Source organism: Lithobates pipiens, unplaced genomic scaffold (genome assembly GCF_037356315.1).
Source record: "Lithobates pipiens isolate NorthernLeopardFrog02 unplaced genomic scaffold, aLitPip1_a1.2 Scaffold_16, whole genome shotgun sequence".
Taxonomy (NCBI): domain Eukaryota; kingdom Metazoa; phylum Chordata; class Amphibia; order Anura; family Ranidae; genus Lithobates; species Lithobates pipiens.
The window spans coordinates 637,525,895-637,533,394 of NW_027507748.1; the positions used below are offsets into that span (position 1 = coordinate 637,525,895).

Consider the following 7,500-nt stretch of genomic DNA (forward strand, 5'->3'; position numbering starts at 1 on the left):
TACCACACTGACACTATAAACTGATCTCTCTCTATCTATATATATCACATGTACTGACCTCTTACTTGCACTGTATACGTATTGATTGGCTCCAGATCTCTGCTTCTAATGAATTCAAAAACTGACTCCATGTTGATCTGACACCATACTGATCAATATGTGTGTGTGTATATCTATCTATCTATTTTTTTTTTTTTTTTTTTTTTTTTTTTTTTTATCAGTTCTCTCCACCTTTTTTTAAAAAAGTGGAGTTATGCATGTAATAGCTGCTATGAGTGGAGTTATGCATGTAATAGCTGCTATGTATTTTTTTTGGGGGGGGGGGGAGAGGGGGGGGGGCTGTGGAGCAGTGTGTGTGCTCTGTATTGGGGTCTCTGTGGAGCAGTGTTGTATTGGGGGCGGCGTTGGTAGCAGTGTGTGCTCTGTATTGGGGGGGGGGGGGGCGTTGTAGCAGTGTGTGCCTGTATTGGGGGGGGGGGGCGTTGTAGCAGTGTGTGCTCTGTATTGGGGGGGGGGGCGTTGTAGCAGTGTGTGCTCTGTATTGGGGGGGGGCGTTGTAGCAGTGTGTGCCCTGTATTGGGGGGGGGGGGGCGTTGTAGCAGTGTGTGCTCTGTATTGGGGGGGGGGGGGGGCGTTGTAGCAGTGTGTGCCCTGTATTGGGGGTGGGGGGGGGCGTTGTAGCAGTGTGTGCCCTGTATTGGGGGGGGGCGTTGTAGAAGTGTGTGCCCTGTATTGGGGTGGGGGGGCGTTGTAGCAGTGTGTGCTCTGTATTGGGGGGGGGCCCTTGTAGCAGTGTGTGCTCTGTATTGGGGGGGGCCCTTGTAGCAGTGTGTGCCCTGTATTGGGGGGGGGGCCCTTGTAGCAGTGTGTGCTCTGTATTGGGGGGGGGCCTTGTATCAGTGTGTGCTCTGTATTGGGGGGGGGGGGGCCGGTAGCAGTGTGTGCTCTGTATTGGGGGGGGGCCCTTGTAGCAGTGTGTGCTCTGTATTGGGGGGGCCCCCTTGTAGCAGTGTGTGCTCTGTATTGGGGGGGCCCCCTTGTAGCAGTGTGTGCTCTGTATTGGGGGGGCCCCCTTGTAGCAGTGTGTGCTCTGTATTGGGGTGGCCCCCTTGTAGCAGTGTGTGCTCTGTATTGGGGTGGCCCCCTTGTAGCAGTGTGTGCTCTGTATTTGGGGGGGCCCCCTTGTAGCAGTGTGTGCTCTGTATTGGGGGGCCCCCTTGTAGCAGTGTGTGCTCTGTATTGGGGGGCCCCCTTGTAGCAGTGTGTGCTCTGTATTGGGGGGGCCCCCTTGTAGCAGTGTGTGCTCTGTATTGGGGGGGCCCCCTTGTAGCAGTGTGTGCTCTGTATTGGGGGGGCCCCCTTGTAGCAGTGTGTGCTCTGTATTGGGGGGGCCCCCTTGTAGCAGTGTGTGCTCTGTATTGGGGGGCCCCCTTGTAGCAGTGTGTGCTCTGTATTGGGGGGGCCCCCTTGTAGCAGTGTGTGCTCTGTATTGGGGGGGCCCCTTGTAGCAGTGTGTGCTCTGTATTGGGGGGGCCCCCTTGTAGCAGTGTGTGCTCTGTATTGGGGGGGGGCCCTTGTAGCAGTGTGTGCTCTGTATTGGGGGGGGGCCCCTTGTAGCAGTGTGTGCTCTGTATTGGGGGGGGGGCCCTTGTAGCAGTGTGTGCTCTGTATTGGGGGGGGGCCCTTGTAGCAGTGTATAGAGGGGATGAGTGAAGTGTTTGCGGTGACCTGGCAGTGTAGAGTCCCGGTGACGGTGTGGCCGTTATGTAATGGGATGACATGGCTAATAGTCGGTAGACTGCCGTCCCTCGGCCTGTGTAGAGGAAGAGATCGGATCGCAGTGCTATTCATACACACGGCGTGTACAGTGACAGGTACTCTTCATATAGACCGATCATCGCAGCCAATGTGACCACACACACTTCAACCCCTCTCCCCGCACGGACACCAGCGGAGGCCTTTATTACAGAGAACATCTCCACTATAGAGTATGGGGTGATGTGATGCTGGGTGTGTCACATGGGATCGCTCTTCTCTCTATATGTTCTCTCCTCTCTTATCTTCCTCACCACATTGCATGTCAGCAGTCCGATCTGTCCTCACACAGGCCAGCAAGATTATCAGCCACCTCTGCAGGGCCTCTCACCCATTTCTTCTTGCTTTTTACATATAAATATTTTCATATAATATATTCAAGAAAAAAATATTTGGTCATTACATTTTATGTTGATATTTTTATGTAACCTTTCATGCTCCTTTCTCTGCACACTCCCCCAATGTGAAAGCTGCACTAAATTGTACAAAGGAACAAAAAAGTTACAAATTAGTCAACAGTTAATTTTATGAGTAATCACTGTTAGCTAAATATAAACCTCTCCAATTTTCAGTTGTGGCAGCAAAAAATGAATACAAACTTTTCTTTTTTCTTTTTTTATTCTGAAATGACATTATTATTATTATTATTATTATTATTATTATTATTATTATTATTATTATTATTATTATTATATAATTTTTTTTTTTTTTTTTTTTTTTTGTGAGGCTGGAAAATGGAAATAATTAGACCAGCATTTCTTGAAAGATCAGTCTCTTCAGATATTATTATTATTATTCTGATAGCACAATATTATCTGGAAGAAAAGTTTTCAGTATGGCTGTGTTTTCTCAGCTCTTTTATTTATTGGTTTGCTAAGGACAATGAAAACCCAATATGCAGTGACAGTCACAACAGTGTTATTTACAACAAATTTTGTATTCAAAATCACTTCCCCCCCCCCCCCCCTCTCTAATTTTCACATAATTTTACATTGTAGAATATTTTCGTGTCACCTCTACAACCAAAAATACAATTGTCTGGGGTCATTGGTCCAATATAGGAGTTGGTAGCATTTTTAAGGAGCTGTGTCACTTGCATTTCAATTGACAGTGATGGATAGGGTTCATCTATGCATGGCCTTTTTAATTGCTTAGTAACATAGGATTAACCTCTTGCTGGCGATCACTTCACTTTCAGCACACGAGCATGCTGCGACAAAGCAGTTGCATACAAGAGGTTAATCTTCATGCTACTAAGTGATGGTGATTGTCATGTGTAGCAGAGCTGCGCGGCTCCAGCTGTAATATTGTAGGCACACTATTGTATAGTTTATGATGGCCTAATCTTAAATAAATAAAAATAAATCCCCATGTTTTATGCCACAATTCTAGAAGAATTGCCAGATCGTTTGAAGGAAGCCTGTAAATCCTCTGCTCCTTGTTTGATCAGATGTTGTGTAATTCTATCAACCAACCTTTTGTTTGTAACACTTTACTGTGCCACATCAGATGTGGCCTTCAATAATTCAGGAATCATCCTAGACAATAGCCATGCTTGATACAGGGCAGAAGAGGGTTAATTTCCTGGGACGTTGTAAAGCCAAGGGTTAACGTTCGCTGGAAATTCAAATGTCCCCCGAACAAGTGACCTTGTGAAAAGCTGGAAACTGCACTTGGCAATTGCGATTTGGGCCTAACAGTATTTGCATCTAATTTTGTTATATTTTACCTACATATTTACAGTATAACAGAGGTCAGCATAGTTAATATTTATTTCACATGTCCGGCACTTCGGCTCAAATGTTTGTGCTTTTTGTGTGTTTTTTTTTTTTTTTTTTTCTGTTTGCAGCCACTCAACGGTTTGCTTTCCTTTTTGAAATCAGCATTTGTCTATTGTGAGTAACTGCCAAGAATAATTTTAATGCCGATTAGTAACTTTCCAAGGTGGCTGCAGATATTGACTTGAAGGCCCTCCTGTTTCTCGTGTGCTTATTTTAATGTAACTTTTTAAAATAATTTTCTCAGTAATTTTACAGTACAATAGTCTTTTTTTTCAAATCTTACTGTGCAACAGGTTTCCTCTCCTTGTGATGGGAGGTGTGTGTGTGTGTGTGTGTGTGTGTGTGTGTGTGTGTACAATGCTGTGAAAAAGTATTTGCCCCCTTTATGAATTTTTTTTTGTTTTGTTTTTTTTCACACTTTAAATGACTCCGATCATCAAACAAATGTCATTACACAAAGTTAACCCAAGCAAATACAAAATGCAGTTTTTAAATTATGGTTTCATTTTATTAAGGCAAAAAAGCTGTCCAAACCTGTCTGGCTTTATGTGAAAAAGTAATTTTCCCCCTAAACCTAACAAATGGTTGTGCCCCCCCCTTGGCGGCAACAAATACAATCAAGCGTTTGCGAAAACGGACAAGGAGTCTTTCACATTGCTGTGGAGCAATTTTGGCCCACTCTTCTTTGCAGAATTGTTTTAATTCAGCCACATTGGAGGGTTTTCCAACATGAATGGCCTGTGGTAAGGGCATGATACAGCATCTCAATTGGGTTTAAGTTCGGGCTTTGACTAGGCCACTCCAAAACGTAAATTTTGCTTTGTTTCAAAAATTTGCAGGTGGACTTGCTGTTGTGTTTCGGATCATTGTCCTGCTGCATAACCCAAGTGCACCTGAGCATGAGGTCACAAATTGATGGCCAGACATTCTCCTTTTTAGGATTTTCTGGTAGAGCTCAGAATTCATGGTTCCCTCTATGGTAAGTCATCCAGTTCCTGAAGCTGCAAAGCTGCCCCAGGCTAACCCGCCACCACCATGTCTGACTGTTGGTATGATCTTGGTCTGAAATGTTGTATTAGTTTTATGCCAGATGTAACGGGACACACACCTTCCAAAAAGTAACATTTTTGTTTCATCAGTCCACAGAATATTTGCCCAAGGCCCCTTTCACGTGGGGCGGATCAGTGCTGATCCGCCCCGTAGATGTCCGCTGAGCAGAAGATGACAGGTCCGTCTCTGCACACTGCGCAGGGACAGACCTGTCACAGCGCCGCTCTCCCCTATATATTATATTATATTTGACTTTTGGAATGAATCCAGCTCAGGCCTATCCAAAAGGCCATACATTAGAATGTTAGCCTGGTCTGTGCCAGGTGTGCCGCTTACTCTGGTCTACAGTAGGAGATGCAGCCATCTGTAACAATGCCATATAATACAGAATTTGCCCCAGAATAAGATTGTAATCTCGCTAATGCCCAGCACAGAGTTTTAAGCACTTGTCTCGCACTCCTTTTTAATGCATTGTTAAAATTAGAATTTCTGTACATTTTTCTACATTTTCATTCTTCAAAAATAAAATAAGAAATGGCTTGTGCTGCTGGAAGAGGTCAGAGAGGTGTTTATAAGACCGGGATACCAGTAGACCATCACTGATGGCAAGCAGTAATGGTTTTAAGATAGATCAGCACATATTGAAGGACTGCAGATTCATAGAAACTTGTCCAAGCCAGTCAGTGTGTGGGGGGTATTATTATTTTTATATAATATATATAATATATATATATATATATATATATATATATATATTTTTTTTTATTTTTATTTTTTTCTAGATCCGTCTTTTTCATCTGAGGAACCCTTGAAATATTTTTAAAGTCTCAGGGAACCCCAGCCAAAGATGATTATACTACCTGCACTGGGTTTCCTCCCACACTCCAAACACATGCTGGTAGGTTAATTGGCTCCTATCTAAATTGGCCCTAGTATGTATGAATGCAAGTTAAGCTGACCATACATGGTTAGAAAACCGTTCATTTTGATGATCTGTTGAACGTGCATGTAATAACACCATTATTGTACTCAAATATATCCTCCAATTGCTGACATATTAAAAGTGCATGGTTCACTTTTCTTCAAACGCTGGAAATGATGTAAAGCTTTTTTGACCTTTCTGTACCCTCCCACTTGTCAACTGTATTTAAATGAGAAATCATTCTTTTCGTTGCTTGTGTTTCCTGGGTTAGGTTGTAACACACGTGCTGTAGGTGTTTTGGAACGGTTTCCGATCGCTTCCACTACAAACGTCTAGAAATTCGGTCCTTTATGCTACAAAAATCTGACATGACAATCTGTTTTTACCATAAAAACCTTGCATTAAATGAGCCCACTAATGTTTCAAAAGTCGATTGATAGAGTATATTGAATGCTTTTTTTAAATGATTTTCTCACCATGTATGGCCAGCTTGAGAGATCTCGGATTGTAAGCACCTTGAGGGCAGGGACCTATGTGAATGCAAAGTGTGTGTGTGTATATAGTCTACAGTCTGACAGCATTGTATAAGCACCTGTATAAAAAATAATAATTACAGCTTACGGTAAACTAATGTGATCTGTAAGTTGTAGAAAGTTTGAAATTGAATGTGGTATACCTAGAGTATTTAACACCTACCCCTGATCATGTCGTGTGTTGTTGTTTTTTTTTTTTTTTTTTTTTTTCCATTCACCTGTTGTATGCCACTAAGTTTATTAAATTAAAAGTATTATAAAAAATAATGCAGACAGTGAAATTTGTAGCATGCCCTAATCTAATATTGGTGGTCAATGTAGATCTGGCGCCTTATGTTGAAAATTGCCCTCTGGCATTGATGGGTGATCAATTCTTAATTGCTCACTTGTCCAGACACCCCTAGAAACCTCCGGAGGAACCCCAGGGACCTATGGAACACTGATGGAGAATGGCTGTTCTCGACTGTGTTTTGGAGATAATGGCATCATTGTGATCAAAGATGCAATTGAATAAATACTCTGTGTGAAAGAAAAGATGTGACGTCTGCATGCAGCCACCAGGCATCTTGGGTTTCACCGATCCAAAGCCATTGTAAACTTTTATACCGTATTGTCACTGGTATATCAAACCAAGAATAGAATCAACAAAGGCCTAAATCAACCAACTGGATCTTGGTATCTATATGATCACTTTGGACAACCTTGCCACTCTTTATAATTATTATTCAGGATTTATATAACATTTGTTTTTTTTTACAAAATGGAGGGAGATAGTACAGTTACAATGCAACTCAATACAAGAGGGATCAGAGGGCCCCATTTGTTAGAACTTCCTTCCAATATGTAGAAAAAAAATCAGAATGTTGCCAGCCAATTGTGATCTGTTGGCGTCCAGCTCCTATTGTGATCTTACATTGCAGGTGTTTCCAGTCAGTGTATATTCAAAGAGGTGGGGGGGGATTGGAGTCCCATTCGCCCACTTAGAATACATGGGGTCGGTCTGATGACCCCTGAGCTTGTTTGAGGATCAGTCCCTGAATCCCGATCTCGGAAATCTGTTGAGTGTCATCATGCTATGTTACATGGCACTTTTATTGCAGGTTTTGACCTTTCAATATATAAAGCAGGTTTGAGGTGGGGGGAGCTTACTGCTGTGGTTAATGGGCTTTACCAGAACTGAAAGCTGATGTTCACACAATGCTGATACATGGGGTAGAGTGCTTCTAGATCCACATTCGTTCATATCTCAGCCAGAGCTACAAATGAAATGCGCACTTAAATACAAATGTCACAGGCTGATCTTAAGAGCTCTTTATCTTCTTTTTCAGATCATGTCTCAGTAAAAAAGCATCAGGCTCTTCCTAGATGTTCTCCGAGAAACAGACAGAGCTGGTGAGTT

General features: G+C 42.8%; 1 long non-coding RNA gene across 2 annotated transcripts in view; it reads left to right on the forward strand.

The window, feature by feature from the left end:
• LOC143984003 (uncharacterized) overlaps positions 1-7,500 on the forward strand; it is a 47,943-nt gene that overhangs the window by 3,944 nt on the left and 36,499 nt on the right. For both annotated transcript variants that reach the window (XR_013274700.1, XR_013274701.1), the window contains exon 2: positions 7,430-7,493. This is a non-coding gene — a long non-coding RNA (uncharacterized LOC143984003). The remainder of the gene's footprint in view (positions 1-7,429; positions 7,494-7,500) is intronic.